Source organism: Diabrotica virgifera, chromosome 6, assembly GCF_917563875.1.
Source record: "Diabrotica virgifera virgifera chromosome 6, PGI_DIABVI_V3a".
Classification (NCBI taxonomy): Eukaryota; Metazoa; Arthropoda; class Insecta; order Coleoptera; family Chrysomelidae; genus Diabrotica; species Diabrotica virgifera.
The window spans coordinates 45,712,388-45,731,296 of NC_065448.1; the positions used below are offsets into that span (position 1 = coordinate 45,712,388).

An 18,909-nucleotide genomic window follows, 5' to 3' on the forward strand; every position below is an offset into this window, starting at 1 on the left:
TCATACAATTTGTATACCACATTAAAAACCTTCCCGGAAAGGATCTTAAAGCCGTCTTTGTTTTCGTCAACGATGTCCACTTTCTAATCACCGAAATGTTTTGTTCATGTCCCGTCCATTTCGTCGAATCACTTATTAATCGTTTCACTTTTTTCCCGAAACACTTGCTTAATAGCAAAATTAAATTCTAAACAATTTTGGTGATGAAAATACAGGGTGATGAAAAACTATCATTTCATGGTCGTTGATATAAATTTAATTTTTTCTGAATTTCTTTACAAAAGAAACAATTCTACAACAGTATGTATGTATGTATGTTCCTTATAGACTCGCAAACTATGCATTTGATCGTATGATGACCTTAATCGAAGTTGTTGTACATGAACCCGGGATGGTTTCTGAGTTGGTAGGACCAATCTAAGTAAAAAGGGGGTTTGTCCCCCCATAATTATTTTTTATTTTTTTTTTGGACAAACTGTTCTTTGTTAATTTTATATGATGTAGAATCAAAAGATACATACAATCCTAAATTTTCACTTTTCTATCACCAACCGTTATTTTTTAACAACCATCTAAATATTACATACCTCTTATATATAAATCAAAATGAATGTTTGTATGTATGTAACTGTCAAGTAAATTTATTATTAATTTGCTGGGCCACAATCACCAGGGACCCAGGGAGAAATACAAAGGAGAGGATGTCTTTGTCCCGCGTATTCCGATGATTCCAACAGATTTGCCATTTGATTTCAGATATGTATCTACAATGTGCCGTGCCCTTGGCTTTAACCATGACGATAAACAAAGCGCAATTTTTTGGAACTAAAAAGCATGTGAACTTTAGTAAATTTTATATATTTCTAAGGTGGTACGAAGTTCGCCGGGTCAGCTAGTACACTAATAAAAACGATCGGTGTTGAGCGTGAAAAATACCAAAAAACCTATGTTGAAGAAAATTGTTTTCACAATTCAAAATCGGTATACGTAAAAAATGTATTTTCTCGGCTTTCAATGGAGCAATTTTCTTCTTTTTTAATGCGATGTAACTCGAATAGATGTACCCAGATATTTACATATTTTTGAATAAGAATACTTTTTTGAATAATTTGATAGCAAGTAATCACATAAACTGTTACAATATTCGTTTATAGATTTGTAATCACGATTATTCACATTTCTGTAATTTTTTAGAGTGAAGATGGCAGCGGCAGTCTCTCACAAGGCCCCAGTCATGCTTTTCGATGTAAGACGTTCAAGAAGCCCCGGCCGTGCCACCTTTGCCACCAGCCCATCCTTAACGAGGGGTCATGCTGTAGAGGTGAGATTTTTTTTCTTTACTTTTGCATGCAAATATATTTCCTGTTCTCAAGACGGCATAAAAGATAAGCTTGATGATTATAATAAATTTTTCACTGCAAGTATATTTTAATGTCTATCATTTTTCTTTTTTGGTTTTTAAGGTTTATTTTTGCTAATATTTTTGTATATTATATGATTATATGTAACATATTCGTGATAATTTAGAGATATAAACTAATTGGAAAAAACCGGCCCGTCTAAAGCATTTTATGATATTATGATTTTAAAACAGTTGTCCTACCTTAATTTTTACAACCAAAATTATCTTTTAAATTATAATGTCCCTAGAAATTATTTGTTTTTGCTAAAAGATCAGTCATAAATCATCATTAATCATCAACAGCTGTTCCATCCATCGTCGGATGTAAGCCTCCCTTAATAGACGAGCGGCACACCCCTAATTTAACGCTTAAAAATCGAAAAAGCGACCATGAGAGGTGAATGGCAAATGTTGGCCATTCTTTATGTTTTCGAGGTCGCTGAATCCGAATATGAAGTTTATTTTTATCTTGAATTGGTGAAACATATTAAAAAATAAAATTTTATGCAAAAATACGAAAAATTAATTTTGATGATTTTTCATATTTACCTCGCTGTATCTTTAGTCGCTTTAGTCCTTTTGAAAATTTTACTGTGTCACCTTTGAAGAATTTAGATAACAATGAGATTTTTTCGAGATCTATAAACAAATTAAAAGGGAAGTTGTTAATTTTTGAACAATTTGTCGTCAGATTTCGTTAGTTTCATGTTAACTTAAAAAAGTTGGGTGACAAACTTTTTAGTTTATAATTTTAATCAACACAGCAATAAAATTATACATCATGAAGAAGTTTTCTGAAAAATTTCAAGTCAAAATAATGTAATAGGAAAAAAGTTATGTGACTTTATAGACGAGTGGCACTCACCCAACAAAACGCAAATTTCTGGAGATACTGACCACTGTGTGGTGAATGGCCAATTTTGATCATACTTTATGTTTTTGATGGTGTTGAAAACAAAAATGAGCTTTATTTTGAATTTTAGATGGGGCAACATTGTAAAAATCGCAATTTTACCCTAAAAATAAAAAAAATGAAATCACGTTTTTCTTAAAATTAAAAGCTGCACCATTTTTTTTCTATAAAACATTTTGTTCTTTTTACTCTATATCTTAACATGAACTTGATTAAAAAGTTAAATTTCAAATTTTTTCACTCAACTTTTGCTATTAAACTTTGCAATTCAGGAATCTGCACCTTTTACTTTACACAATTCATAACTTTTATTAAAATAAGAGGAAAATATTGAAACAGGTCCCATTGTCTTCAGAAAGGTAAGAAATATATACTATAAAAAATAATAAAATGGAACAGTGTTGTAGTCATTTAAACGCAAAAAACGTGATTTCATTTTTTTTTATTTTCAGGGTAAAATTGCGATTTTGACAATGGCCCCCACGTAAAATTCAACATAAACCTAATTTTCGTTTTCAGCATCATCAAAAACAGAAAATATGATAAAAATTAGCCATTCACCACACCGTGGTCAGTATCTCGAGAAATAAGCGTTTTTTGGGGTGTGCCGGTCGTCAATAAAGTCACATAACGTTTTTCCTATTGCATCTTTTAACTTAAAATTTTCCAGAAAACTTCTTCATGAATTATATTTTATTCCTGTGTTAGTTAAAATTATAAACTAGAAGGTTTGTCACTAAACTTTTTTAAGTAAACATGAAACTGACGAAATCTGACGACAAAATGTTTAAAACTCCTCTTTTAATTTGTCTAGACATTTTGGATAAATTACATTGTTATCTAAATACTTTAATGATCACACAGTAAAATTTTTGGGACGAGTTGAGTTCACTCCCAAAATATGAATATTACCTGACTACGTAAAAGGTAATGTTTGAATTCACTCCCAGGCGATTTTAAGCCGTCATTAATATAGGTAATTATTATAAAAATGAATAACCATTTTCAATTTCGTTGCAAAACGAAAATACAGCCGAACCATATTCCAGTCCAATCAGAGAGTGCTGCAAGCACCTCTACCGGTTTCGAAACTTATTAGTCTCTCATCAGGAGGCACATATGCTGCTCTCCCTGATCCAACCAAAACAAACCCCAGCGTGCAGTCCCGAATTGCAACGAACGAAATGGCATAGATGCCCTAGCGGCAACTGCTAGCAAAAGACTAAGTTTTCACTCTAATGGCATATAACATATCCCACCAGAATGAAAACAATGGGAACCTTCTCTGGTTACACCTCCGAGGCTTCTACAATTTGCAAGCCATACGGATGCTGAGACTAAGGAAGATGAGGGAATTCTACAATTTACAATTCACGTCACATCTGCTCAGCGCGGTAAAGTTCCAACGAGACTGGTTCCCTTCATACTCCACACAGAGTAACTTCTCGTTGGAACTTTACCGCGCTGAGCAGATGTGACGTGAATTGTAAATTGTAGAATTCCCTCATCTTCCTTAGTCTCAGCATCCGTATGGCTTGCAAATTGTAGAAGCCTCGGAGGTGTAACCAGAGAAGGTTCCCATTGTTTTCATTCTGGTGGGATATGTTATATGCCATTAGAGTGAAAACTTAGTCTTTTGCTAGCAGTTGCCGCTAGGGCATCTATGCCATTTCGTTCGTTGCAATTCGGGACTGCACGCTGGGGTTTGTTTTGGTTGGATCAGGGAGAGCAGCATATGTGCCTCCTGATGAGAGACTAATAAGTTTCGAAACCGGTAGAGGTGCTTGCAGCACTCTCTGATTGGACTGGAATATGGTTCGGCTGTATTTTCGTTTTGCAACGAAATTGAAAATGGTTATTCATTTTTGATTTACATTTACTCTGTGTGGAGTATGAAGGGAACCAGTCTCGTTGGAACTTTACCGCGCTGAGCAGATGTGACGTGAATTGTAAATTGTAGAATTCCCTCATCTTCCTTAGTCTCAGCATCCGTATGGCTTGCAAATTGTAGAAGCCTCGGAGGTGTAACCAGAGAAGGTTCCCATTGTTTTCATTCTGGTGGGATATGTTATATGCCATTAGAGTGAAAACTTAGTCTTTTGTAATTATTATACCTTAAAATCTTTACACTGTTGACAAATCATTCGTTTAAAACTACACTGCGATGCAACAAAAGGATCCACTAAAAATTTGGTCATTTTTGAAGTTTCGAAATTCCTAAACCTGTTTTTCGATTTAAGTGATTTTTTTACCACGTTATAGCCTATATATTTTTTCTCAAAGTTCGCATCACCTTGTGGACTATTCTAGCACTTATAAAATACTGAAATTAAAACCTAACTATAGCCTCAGGTTTTCTTAACATTTTGTCTTTCGATTCATTCGCTTATGTTGGATAATAAAAAAGTTAGGTACTTTAACAACTGACATGTTCGTCATCAGTACAGGGTTTTTTTGAAGTAAGTGCGGCAAACTGTAAGGGGTAATTTTATACATGAAAATAATGACAGTTTACTTAATAATCATATGTCCGCAAACGCTTCGTTTCCGAGATACGGGATGTTCAATATTTTTTTACAAACTGACAATTTATTTATTGCTTTAAAACCAGTTGAGATATGCAAATCAAATTTGGTGGGTTTTAAGATGTAATTATTGCACGTGTTTTGACATACAATTAAGAATTTTATATTCACCATTGGCGTGCGTACGGGTAATATTATGGGTCATAATATCCGTTTGCGCGCCAATGGTGAATATAAAATTCTTAATTGTATGTCAAAAAAGGTGCAATAACTACGTCTTAAGAGGAAAACTGACAGAGCGTGTTGCGACATTATGAGTGAAATAAAAAAATGTAACAGAAAAGGATAAAAACTGAAGACGGAATTCAACCCAACGTGAAAAAGATTAAACGTAAGAAGAGATAGAGAAATTTCTGTCAAAATTTGGTATTTATGACCCTTAAAATAACACCAAATGCTAAAATTTATTAGCCTGTGGATAGTGTGGATGTCTCGTCAGCCGAGGGTATGATCAGTGGCGTAATAATTTTATGGTCAAACTACGTTTTGTTCTAATTTTTATCATTGTGAGAATTAAAAAAACCAACTAATATTTTTATCTCCACCACCGAGAGCAGTCAACTTTTTGGTTGCCTGTATTCTTCGGGACATATTCGGGACATTTTATCACAAAGTGTAAATATTACTAATTTTACCGTCTTGTAGGGTATCTGCGTTCTCTTTCTCGTTCTCTTTGCCGACGTTTAAATTAGGACCCACTTGAATCTCGCTTCAACACGCGCCTCGACCTCGTCGTCAGAATTCCCCATTAAAGCCCAACAAATTTGATTTGCATGTCTCATCTGGTTTTAAAGCAATAAATAAATCGCCAGTTTGTAAAAAAATATTGAACATCCCGTATCTCGGAATTGAAGCGTTTGCGGACATTATGATTATAAAGCAAATTGTGATTATTTTCTCATGTAAAATTATCCCCTAAAGTTTGTCTCACTTTATTAGAAACACCTTGTACTGATGACGAACATGGCCAGTTGTTAAAGTACCTAACTTTTTCATTATCCAATATAAGCGAATGAATCGAAAGACAAAATGTTAAGAAAACCTGGGGCTATAGTTAGGTTTTAATTTCAGTATTTTATAAATGCTAGAATAGTCCACAGGGTGATGCGAACTTTGAGAAAAAGGCACAGTTAGATTCGTCCACCCGGTATACAATGACAGTTTGACTGTCTAGCAACAATATTATTACAGCGATATTGCCAATGAATAAGGCTATAACGTGGTAAAAAAATCACCTAAATCCAACAACAGGTTTAGGAAATTCGAAACTTCAAAAATGACCAAATTTTTAGTGGATCGATTTTTTTGCACCGCAGTGTATATTTCTTATTAGACGTTTTTGCACATCTATATCTAATTGGGATGATTTTTAAAAATGCAACTTGGTAATAATTCAAGAAAACAAAGTTTCATTTTTATGTTCTTGTTGATATTTATTTGGTCACTAAGTTTCATCGAATACATACATTAGAGTAAATATAAAATTGCTATAACTGCCCCGCTTACTTTTTTTTACAACATATTTGATATATTTTTTATAAATTCAAAATTGGTAAGCTCCCTGCTCAAGACGGGAGTGAACTCAATGGTGTCCAAATTTTCAAAAGGAAATATTGACAGCGACCAAAGATAGAGCGAGGTAAAGTTGAAAAATCATCAAAATTGATTTTTTGCATAGAATTTGATTGTTGAATATGTTCCACCAACTTGTTTTTTTTTTGCTTTTTTTAATATACTTTTGTAAAAAAAAATGTTTGACTTTAAAAGGTGATATTTCGACAGTAAATTTAACCTGGACCAATTTTTATGTGGACGTGTATGTACCAAAAGTGTATATAGCTCATCATATACCCTCTGCCTCGGGATTAATTCACCCCTTTCTCAAAAACGCACCTCTTTAAATGGTAGCACGCGGTTTTTTCATATTTAGAGATCGATTGACCATATGAAACAATAAAACCCCGTGAACGTTCCCTTTAAATAGCTCTCTTTATTGAACATAATCAATAGCATATTTAATAAATCCAAAAGGCATCATATATCGAACCTTCAAGTCGACTGTAATAAAATCTGAATAAATTCGATCATTAACTTAGAGTACAGTTTCAGTCTGCCATTCCGGTGTATTTAGACTAATTTTACCGATGTTCGCGATCGTCGAGTTTTATGTGGCACAAAGAAAAACATCTTAATTTTCTGGTGTAGCGAATTGCGAATTTGGAATTGCTTTCACAGCATGGGATCTTCAGTTCGTGTTCAGTAATCTTTGATTAAAACGGGAAGGTAGACATAAGTATACCACCCGATGGGCATTTTATTGTAATAAAAATGGTTCCATTATTTTTACGTCAGTCCATTTATTGCACTTCAGTTCTTTAAACGAAACCAAATATATTTTTTAATACAAACACCGTATAGTTGATGGATTTCGAGGTATTTTATGGTGGCTTTAAGGTGCAGATTATAAGTACACATTCGATTTTTTTTAATATACCTATAGTAAGGGAGGCAAGTGTGTTAACTTTGCAGTTACTCGAGAGTTATGGGGACCTACCTATTGGATTGTGAAGATTAGGTCCTACAACCAAAATAAGTTAGGTTCAGTTTTCCATTGTAGTGGGGACTTTTCATTTTTTAATTAAATTTTCCATTCCCAATAATTGTTTTTTCCGATTATAAAAACATTTATAAACAATGATTATAAAAAATATTTTTTCCGATTATGAAGGACCCATCAGCAACACTCAAAACAACCGACCGAGGTACAAACGACATCAATATAGAAGGTGGCATAAGACAAGGAGATGCGATCTGTATTATCTAAAATATTCTATTCGTCTTAAGTTTAGAAATAATTATTGATTTAACGTTTTTCAATATTCAGTAATTCCATTCAGTACCTCGCTAACACTGATTTTAAATTAAATCCATAAATCAATAAAATTTGCCTTCTATTAAAATTCTTTCTTATTGAAAGAACTCACACAGAAGCACGAATCAGCATTTCAAAGACATTTACTAGTTTCTTCAATTATTTATCTAAGCTTTCTTGAGAGCAAAAGTAGAAGTTAACATGTATTGCAATGACGTGGGACGCAAACGTGGGACTGTTCTGTCACTCAAAAGACATTTCGAAATTCGAAATGATCACGACCGCAATTTGAAGCTAAACATAAGAATCGTTTTTCCATGCATACTTTTAGGCATAGTAAGTGTATTTATAGTAAGTCTAACACAAATCATTAACTCGATACTAAGAACAGGCTACTTTCATGCACAATAGAAGTTAGCAGCAATTATTACGATTCCAAAAACAGTAAAATCCTCCACATGAGACCTACCGACCCATTAGTCTATTACCAATTATGTCCAAAGTCATAGAGAAAATCATTGCAAGTGGACAGATTATTGATAAATATTATACCTAATCATCAGTTCGGTTTCGCCAAAAACACAGCACAAATGAACAAGTACATAGGGTGGTAGCAAACATGGTGGTAGCCTTCCAATAAAAAAGGAGGAAGTTAGTCAAGCATTTGGCAAGGCCAAGGCCTAGCATCCAGGATTACTATTCAAACTAAAGAAAGCAATCTGTCAGCCGCTGTACACGATACTAAAATCATACCTCGAAGAAAGACTATTTTATGCAAGATACGAAGATAGTGTGTCTAACATCCATAACATAAATGCTGGAGTTTCGCAAGGCTCGTCTTAGGACCAATTCTCTACACAATCTTTACAGCTGATTTCCCAACTGAAGAAGAATCCACAATCGCAATATTCGCAGATGATCCTGCAATTCTGGTCAACAACCCAGATCCCATACAAGCAGCTGAAATATGGAAGAAATGGATTATGCTAAGAAATGGAAGATAATGATTAACGAAGCAAAATAAGTTAACGTAGTATTTACATATCACAAAGAAACATCGAGTACACATGCGATAATGCATTATCCTATAATCCTTATAATGCAATATAAACAAGAACTTTCTTAAAAATGATACTGTAAAATATCTTGGATTACACCTTGACCAGAGGCTTACATAGAGCCCACACATCTGGATGAACAGGAAGCAATTAGGAATGGAATTCAAAAACACTAGGGGTTACTCGGCCATAAATCCACCTTATCTTTATCTAACAAAATATTAGTCTATAAAGCAAATATCGGCTCACGGGATTGAGCTGTGGGGAACTGCACCAGATAGCAACCTAGCAATACTAGACCGATTTCAATCTAAGGTTCTTCGTGACATCACCAATACGCCGTGGTTTATTCCAAATGTTGTCATAGATAACGGTTATTATAATTTACATGAACTTGAAGATCGAGACAGTGAAGCAATTAATCGTCAAATGCAGTGATAAATATTTTAAACGACTGGAAAAGCACTTCAACGAGTTAGCATTGAATTTATTGGACTACTCCACACAACTAAATCGACTAAACATTAGAACTCCTCTCGACATACCATTTAGAAAATAAGTGTCTATAATTATAAAACTTATTGTGTCTACTTAAATAGTTTAGTTATTAGTGATAGACCCACTAGAAATTGATAGTCACTGGACTAAAACTATATTCGTTTAAGAAAAATGCTTGGTGTTGCTTGCTTTGATGTAACAGATTGTATTTAAAAAAAAATTGATTCCTGTACTGAGATCTCGTATTACCTAAGTTTAGAAATAATTGCTTTTGCGTTTTACAATATTCAATACATACTTCCATTCAGTACCTCACTAACACCGTATTCAAATTAAATCCATAAATCAATAAAACTAGCCTTCTATTAAAATTCCTTCTTATCGAAAGAACTCACACATGAGGCACGAATCAGCATTTCAAAGACATTTACTAGTTTCTTCAATCTATCTAAGCTTTCCTGAGAGCAAAAGTAGAAGTTAACATGTATTGCAGTGACGTACGGGGGTTTGTCCTGTCACTCAAAAGACATTTCGAAATGATCACGACCGCAATGTGAAGTTAAACAGAAGAAGCGTTTTCCCATGCATATTTTTTGTAATGAGTGCCTGACGTGATGGTACTGCGTACAGGTGCATCGGTATTTATGTACACAAGGTTGTTAGAATGCGATGGTACCGTTACTACATAATTTTCAGTTTAGTCGAAAAATGTTTTAAATATTTTTACCTTAAAAGCTCTCGATAGAATCTTAACAAAGTTCCATTTGAAAAATTTACGGAAATAAATAAATTGTTACAAAGAGAAATCTAAAGAACAGAAGTACTATAGATCTGTATAGTATAGGTCGAAAAGTAAATTTTTCGTAATAAACCCTTAATCTGAGCCTTCTACAATTTGCAAGACATACAATACCGATAAATAGTAGACCTGGCAGAATCTGCACTATGTATTTTACACCTGTTTTGCTTCCTACTACCCAACATGTGAGTAAAACTAAAGTATTAAGAGACAACTTAATATTTAATTTGTTTCAAGGGCTACCACCATTAGTTGACATATTTTTATTCCTTTTGGAATTCTCAGAACTGTCTGTGGTGTACCAGCATTAGGTCTGAGGACTTCCAAAGAAAGAAACGTATGTCAGCTGATGGTGGTAGCTCCTGAAACAAATTAAATCTTAAAAAATCTCGAAAAAATTAATAATTCGTTATTACGCCAGCAGAAACCGACAAATATAATTCAAGAAATCTTGATTTTTGGCTCAGTAATTAAAGTAATTACTCAGTTTTTGTCATCGTTCTGAACATGTACCTAAGTCTTCTTATTAGGTGTTATCTCTTTTGAAGTAATAGGCTGCTCATATGACTTCAAAAGAGATGGGGTTCTAACGGAATGGGACGTTTCGGCGTCGCCGTTTCGGCGTGGCCATTTCGGCGTGGCCGTTTGGGCGTAGAGCCGTTTCGGCGTAGGCCGTTTCGGCGTAGGCCGTTTCGGCGTCGGCCATTTCGGCGTCAGAAATTTTATTTTAGTTGACTAAATACCTACATTGAGGTTTATTGGTCAGGCAATTTTTTGGAAAAAAATCTTTTAATATAGTTATTTAAATACATTGGAGTTCATTGGTCACACAATTTTAACATTAATGGTCAAGTAGAAAAATAAACTAAATATATTTCTTTTATAAACATTTTGTTATATTTTATTCTGCAAATACCTATATTGGATTTTTTATTAATGCATATTAATAATAATTGCTGTTCTCTTAATTGTCCCAGAGCTAATTAGATGATAACTGACATTTTTCAACTTTAATTAGACATACATTATATGGTATATAGACGGAGAATTTTAATATTGTTAAAATATCTTTTTTAAGCAAAAATATTTGCAGAATGTATATTTTTAAAAAAAATTAAATTATACAATATTTTCTTGAAAGGAATCTGCTTTTAAAATATTTACCATTAGTTAGTATAATAATAGTTATCCCTATATTTATTGCAGTTTCTTCGAAAATTTAAATACAAAATTCTATAAATCACATAATAATGTTATTAACATTTCCTCGAAAACTAAATTACCTGTTAATTCCAAATGACATTATCATGTATCAATTAGTTGTTGATTTCAAAAATTACATTATAATGTCATTAACGAGAGATGCAAGTTATTTGTTGATTTTAAATATTCGAAAACTAAATTAGTTGTTGATTTCAAAAATTACATTATAATGTCATTAACGAGAGATGCAAGTAATTTGTTGATTTTTAATCTTAAGGGAAATTTTAAGTAGGTACCTACCTATTATTGATTTGATTGGTTGGATTATTGAGGGTACAGCTATATAAACAGAGATCAGTTTAAGAGTTTATGTAGTGTCTTATAATATTTCATAGTAGTATTTATACGATATACAGACGAAGAATTTTTAAGCTATGGAACGAAAAATTTTATCGACCAGAGGAAGAGAGAAATTTACCACTGATGGTTTCATGTATGTTTTTGACGCTGTTAGTAAAAGCGATGAATCCCTAAAATTTTGGAGGTGTGAGAGGAAACAAACGTGCAAAGCAAGAATACATACAAGAGATGGTGAAGTCATCAAGAAAGTAAATGTTCACACTCACGACTCCTCGGCGATGGACGTGGAAGTAGCACAAGTTGTTACAAAAATGAAAAAGCGTGCTACAGAAACAAACGAAGGGACAATAGTGGTAATCAATGAGTGCCTGAGAAATACAAGTCAAGCTTGTCATGGTCGGCTCCCAAACACTGGCGCGATGAGAAAATTCATCAGACGAAAACGTAACGAAGTTCATGCAGCCCCATCAAATCCGACAACTGTTGAAGAGTTAGTAATTCCCGAGTCTTATCGTGTTTACACGTTACAAGATGGTGTAGAAGAAAATTTTTTATTAGCAGATGATGGAGAAGGATTGCAAAGAATTTTGATTTTCGGGAGAGAATCGTGGCTGCAACATCTACAGACCTCAGATGTGTGGTATGGTGACGGTACATTTGCTATAGCACCATCTCTATTTTTACAAGTATACACAGTTATGGCCACAAAATATAATGGAGTCCATCCAATATTTTATGCCATGCTGCCGAATAAAACAAGATCCACATATACCCGTATGTTTGAATTGATCAGACAAATTGTACCAAATTTGCAACCCAGAGCAATCCATTGCGATTTCGAACAGGCGGCATTTAAGGCAATGGAAGATTGTTTTCCAGGCGTCGACATCAATGGATGTTTTTTCCATTTGGCACAAAATATGAAGAAACAAGTGGCTGCTATGGGATATACGAGAGAGTATAATGCTGATCCACAATTCGCTTTAAATTGCAGAATGTTGACAGCATTAGCATTTGTTCCTATCGAACATTTAGATGATGCCTTTGCCGTTCTAGCGGAAGCTCTACCTGCTGAACACCAACCACTTGTAGACTGGTTTGAAGACTACTATATTGGACGTATGAACAGAAGAGGAAATGGCAGAAGACCAAGTTTATTTCCCCAAAGGATGTGGAACCTCTACCAGAGAACTCTGGATGGAGAAGACCGGACAAATAATCACGCTGAGGCCGCCCATAGAAGACTCAAGATGGAATTGGGAGCAGATCATCCAACCATATGGAAATTTATAGATGGCCTGCGTCAGGTGCAGAAAGGTCGAGATGTCTATTTCGAGCAACTTGTGGCAGGTAATCTCCCACCATTGAAATTAAGAAAATACAGAGACGCAGATGATCGCATTTCACGGCTTGTGGGAAATTTTGATGCAAACGGGGATGTTTTAGAATTTTTAAGAGGACTAGCACATAATTATAATATGTAAGTAGGTACTTTATTTTAATTAATATTTCGTGAATAAGTTTTGTAGGTTAAATATAAATGTCTTGTATGTAAGTATAAATGTTTCAGAATTTTTAATTGGACTAGCACATATCTAATTATAACATGTAAATACTTTATTTTAATTAATATTTCGTGAATAAGTTTTGTAGGTTAAATATAAATGTTTTGTATGTAAATATAAATGTTTCAGGATTTTTAATTGGACTAGCACATATCTAATTATAACATGTAAATAATAACTAAAATAAAATATTCATTTTTCCAAAATCTTGTTTATTCATTTATTTATATATAATATCTACAGCTAGAAGCCAATTACAGATATTACATTAACTATGAGCTAAATAACAAGCACACACACATAAGTATAAAATTGACATATACAAATCTACCATTAATATTAAAATTTTGTGATCAATGGACTCCAATGTATCTATTTAAATAACTATATTAAAAGATTTTTTTCAAAATAATGTCTTACTAATAGACTCCAATGTAGGTATTTAGTCAACTAAAATAAAATCTCTGACGCCGAAATGGCCGACGCCGAAACGGCCTACGCCGAAACGGCTCTACGCCCAAACGGCCACGCCGAAATGGCCACGCCGAAACGGCGACGCCGAAATGTCCTAGACCCGGGTTCTAATGGGGTAGTGATGCATCTCAAACAGTACCTTCTACTCAAATGTCAACCTCACCTTCACTTTGGTTAACCTTGTTGTCACAACAGAGCTTGTGACGACCAGTATCAGCGGAATAACTGTAATAATTGGAATTAAGAAAATTCATGCCTGGTTGCACCAACAGATCTTAAGCTCCACCTTAGCTAAGTTCTACTTATAGATATTGCCTCCTTGAGTATCACTTACGTTGCATCGTAATTTTAGATTCTTACCTTATTATCAATTATATCTATTATTATGTTATGGTATTCTTATTGTAATATATTATAATTATATTATATTAATTTTTATGATATTCTCGACTTAAGCTTAAGATCTGTTGGTGCAACCGGGCATTAGTTCCATTAATAGTGAGTTGTGCTGAGACGTCTTTCCGAGGGGTGTTGGCTGATCTGATTAGACCGCACTACTTAACCTCTGTAGGAACGGTCTATATTACACATTCGTGTATCCCAACAATCCATCTGGCCAGCGTGGTGGGATGCGGCCAAAACCTCTATAAAACAAAACGTAGATTTTAACAGACACGGAAGGTACCCCAGGAATTTTATTCCATAATCTCATACCAAAACAACGGTCTGCCCAATGATTTGAGGGGTGGGGCAAGTCGATATTAAAGAAGAAAAACAACAAACAACTTCATATATAGCAACATATAACATTCGTTCCATGGCACAAGACGAAAAATTCTACGAACTATAAGAGGAATTGGGAAACATGAATTGCCACATAATGGGACAAAGTTAAAATATGAGGAGAAAGGTATGTGAATCAGAGATAGAATAAGGAATCAGTATACTTTAAGAAAAAGTGTAGTTCAGAATATGGTGAGATGGATACGAGTTAGAAATGGAGACATCATGTCGACACAATGACCCAGAAATAATGCGAAATGGGCAAAAACACATAAACCGAATACAAAAAGGCTCCTGAAGAGGTTGAATGACAGCATTAACAACATTAACGACAGAAAATCTGGAACGATGCAATAAAAAGGACTATGTCCCACAATTAGGAGAAGAAGAAGAATAATGACAAATATAATAAAACAAAGATAGTTGAAGACTTCTACAAAGCCTTGTACAGCTCGCAAAGCCAGCTTAATAAACCAACAAAAGAAAACACCAAAAGAACAATAAGGACGTAGGATCAGATGTACTACTAAATATAGAGGGGTTCGAAACAAAAATGCCTTTAAAAGAGCTACTAAAAAGCTCCGAGACATGACGGTATAATGCCCAGCTTTTGACAACAAGCAAGACATCACAATATACCAATATACCAATCCTAATGCCCAATACTAAGAGAGGTATTTAAGAGATGTCTCCATAATAGCAAAATCCTTAAAAGACTGGAACGAGAGTCTAGTAATACTCCTACGCAAAAAAGGCGACATAATATGTTACATAAAGAATTATATACCTATATCGTTTCTCAGTCCAGTATAAAATCGTTTATGAGAATTATTAACAACCGGTTGACTTACAAAATGGGTAATTACCAACCGATAGAACCGGCTTCCACAAACGAAATAGTACATCAGACCAGCTGGTGATAGTAAGAACATTTATAAAGAAGTTGAATCTCAACTACTTGTATTTCTTGCATTCGTAGATTAGGAAAAGGTGTTTAACAGTCTCGAGATGTGAGCCATAGGATAAGCTATTTATAAGTGCAGAATAGATTTCTAGATATCCCATCCCAATTAGGAGAGGAGTTCGACAAGGCGACGTCATATCACCGAAGCTGTTTAATCTTGCCCTAGAAGACGTCTTCAAAACTTCAAATTGGTCAACACATGGCATCAACCTCATACTCGCTGACGACATCGTGATTAGAGTGAGCACATTCGAGGAATTATAAACTATGGCGGAGGAACTCATACAACAAATATAATACATAAATAAAATAAAATATTTATCAATAAAAATAAATATAACAAAAACAAAAACAATGAGAAACGCAGACGACTCCAGACGGCAATGAGATATAATAAGTCGAAGATTATATCTATCTAGACTAAATTCTAAAACTAGACAAAGAGAACCAAAATGCGAAAATTACTAGAAGAGCCAGACTGACATAAGCAGAATTTGGAAAACTCAAAACTGAAACTCGAAAAATTGTTACATTCACAAAGAAGAATATAGTAATTATTAATTATTATTATAGTTCACAATTATAGTGTTGTTGGGTTTAGTTTTGGAAAAAAACATCAGTGTGTTCTATCCTTAATAGGGCAGTCAATGAGGGTAGTTGGGTCCGAATTCCATCCTACTACATAAATTTACTTGATATTTTCACAGTAATGCTGGGGCAACAATAACGTCTAATGCCGTTAATTAACGCATTATTTGCATTACAGAGAATGCAAATAATGCGTTAATTAACGGCATTAGACAACATTACATTACAGAGAATGCAAATAATGCGTTAATTAACGGCATTAGACGTTACTGTGGCCCCAGCATAAGTAGGAAATAGCTCAAGAAACAAAGTCTACCTTATATACTATGGCGCTTTTATCTTGGGGGTAGTTCCCACCCCTTCAAAGGGGTGGAAAATTTTTTAACTTAATTCTAAGCAAAAACTGTTTTATAATTGTATTTGAAAACTCAATACTTTTTGAGTTATTCGTGGTTGAAAATTAACTATCTTCATTGAAAAATGACACCTTTTCGGACGGATTTTTGCGAATACCTTAAAAACCATGCATCTAACTAAAAAAGCTATATAAAACATTTTTGTAGCTTACAAAAGAAAACAAAGAGTTCCGTTCCTTCATAAATCTTCTAGTTATAATACAAAAAGAGATACGGTAGGTGAAAAGAGTTTGTTTTTTGGTGCATGCTCAAATCGGTGTATTCAACTTGAAATAACAGAAAAACGGTCGATTTTAGATGTATAATGCTACCAATATCTTGTGTAGTGCTTGGAAAACCCTTTGAAATGAGCAATACTAAACGTCAAATATATTCAAACTAAGCGAGATATGCTGCAAAAGAAATTGATGACTAATGTATTCTAAGAAAAAGTGAGAACTATATTTAACCCCTCATCCACCAGAATTTAAATGCATCGTTTTCCTTCTACAATACCTTTTACTATAGTGTTATTTCTATATTCAAAAAAGGTGGACGGGTTTAAAATGAATGGTTTTTGAAAAAAATAAAATCAAATTATACTTAGATCGCAGTTTAAAATTTTTTTAAAAATCTTTCTTATTCTCCTTGTAACTCGAAAATGATAAGAGATACGAAAAAAAGATACCGTAACAAAATGTAGGGTTTTTCTAGATATAAATTTCGTTTTTACTTTTCATTACTGTATCTCTTATCATTTTCAAGTTACATGGAGAAAAAGTAAGATTTTTAAGAAAATTTAAAAATGCGTTCCATAATATGATCTTATTTTTTTCAAAAACAATTCATTTTAAACCTGTCCAACTTTGTGAACATAGAAATAACACTATAATAAAAGGTATTGTTGAAGGAAAACGATGCATTTAAATTCTGGTGAATGAGGGGTTAAATATAGGTACTTCTCATTTTTTCTTAAAATACATTAGTCATCAAATTTTTTTGCAGCATATCTCGCTTAGTTTGAATATAATCGACATTTAATATTGCTTATTTTAAAGGTATTTTTAAGCACTATAAAAGGTTTTGATAGAATTATACACCTAAAACTACCGTTTCTCTGTTATTTCAAGTTGAATACACCGATTTGAGCATGCACCAAAAAAACAAACTCTTTCCACCTACCATATCTCTTTTTGTATTATAACTAGAAGATGTATGAAGGAACGAATGTCTTTTTTTTGTAAGCTACAAAAATATTTCAAATAGTTTTTTTAGATTTAAGGTATTCACAAAAAATTGTTCGAATAGATGTTGTTTCAAATGAAAATGGCCAATATTCAACCACGAATAACTCAAAAAGTATTGAGTTTTCTAAAAAAAACATTATAGAACAGTTTTTGCTTTGAAATAGGTTCTTTAGTCAATTCCGTGGTTATTTTAACCAAAAAATTTTCCACCCCCGAGAAGGGGTGGGAACCGCCCTAAGATAAAATCGCCATAGTATGTAAAGTAGACTTTGAATAAGGAGATAAGTAGAGGCTATGCCCAAAATTTCATTAATCCATGCAGTAGGATAGAATTCGGAGGTAATATCCTCTTCTTGCACTCATTGACTGGCGTATAATAATCAAGTAAACAGATAATTAATATAAAAAACTATCATTTAATTAAACATTTCATTAAAACTCGAAGCTATCTATTTCACCAAATTCCTACGTCTGATAGCTCTATAATCATTAAATTGTTAAGCGTGCGAAAATTGAGATCCTTTTAGGGGAAATTTGTTCACTAATCGCAAAATCGATCAAACGAATTTCTGAGACGAGACTTAATTACTGTTTTAATTACAAACGTACATACACAGTTAAACATGTGATATATCATTAAGTGAAATTTTGCAGGAATTTATATAGATTTATTTGCCAAAAATTTCTAGATAATGTATTTAATGTAGATGTAACTTTATAGGTACAAGGTGTAGAATTTTAATAAAAGGTTGTATATTGATAAATACGCGGAGTTTGTATAGGGCTTTTCATCGATTGTCATTTGTTTCGGGCTGCTGTCATATGTTGTATAATCTGTGTATAATATTAATATTCACGGATTATACGACATATGACAGAAGCTCGAAACAAATGACTGTGAATGAAAAGCCCTATATTAGTGAAAACTAAAACAATTTCTACATAAAACATATTTATGTTATTTACGTTATTATTTATTATTTTATATCCTATTTACCGAAACGGGTGTATCCACACCTCTCGGAGACCTTCGGGTTAATTTATTCACTTTATACAGGGTGTCCCGAAAATAATGGTCATAAATTATACCACACACTCTGGGGTCAAAAATAGTTCGGTTGAACCTAACTTACCTTAGTACAAATATGCTCATAAAAAAAGTTACAGCCCTTTGAAGTTACAAAATGAAAATCGATTGTTTTC

The 18,909-nt window shown here is 33.5% G+C and overlaps 1 protein-coding gene across 1 annotated transcript in view; it reads left to right on the plus strand.

Moving 5' to 3' along the window:
* The first annotated feature begins 1,198 nt into the window (after nt 1–1,198).
* LOC126886950 (tensin) overlaps nt 1,199–18,909 on the plus strand; it is a 1,001,992-nt gene continuing 984,281 nt past the window's right edge. The window contains exon 1 of the mRNA XM_050654136.1: nt 1,199–1,321. The gene's annotated coding sequence lies outside the window, so the exon portion shown is untranslated. The remainder of the gene's footprint in view (nt 1,322–18,909) is intronic.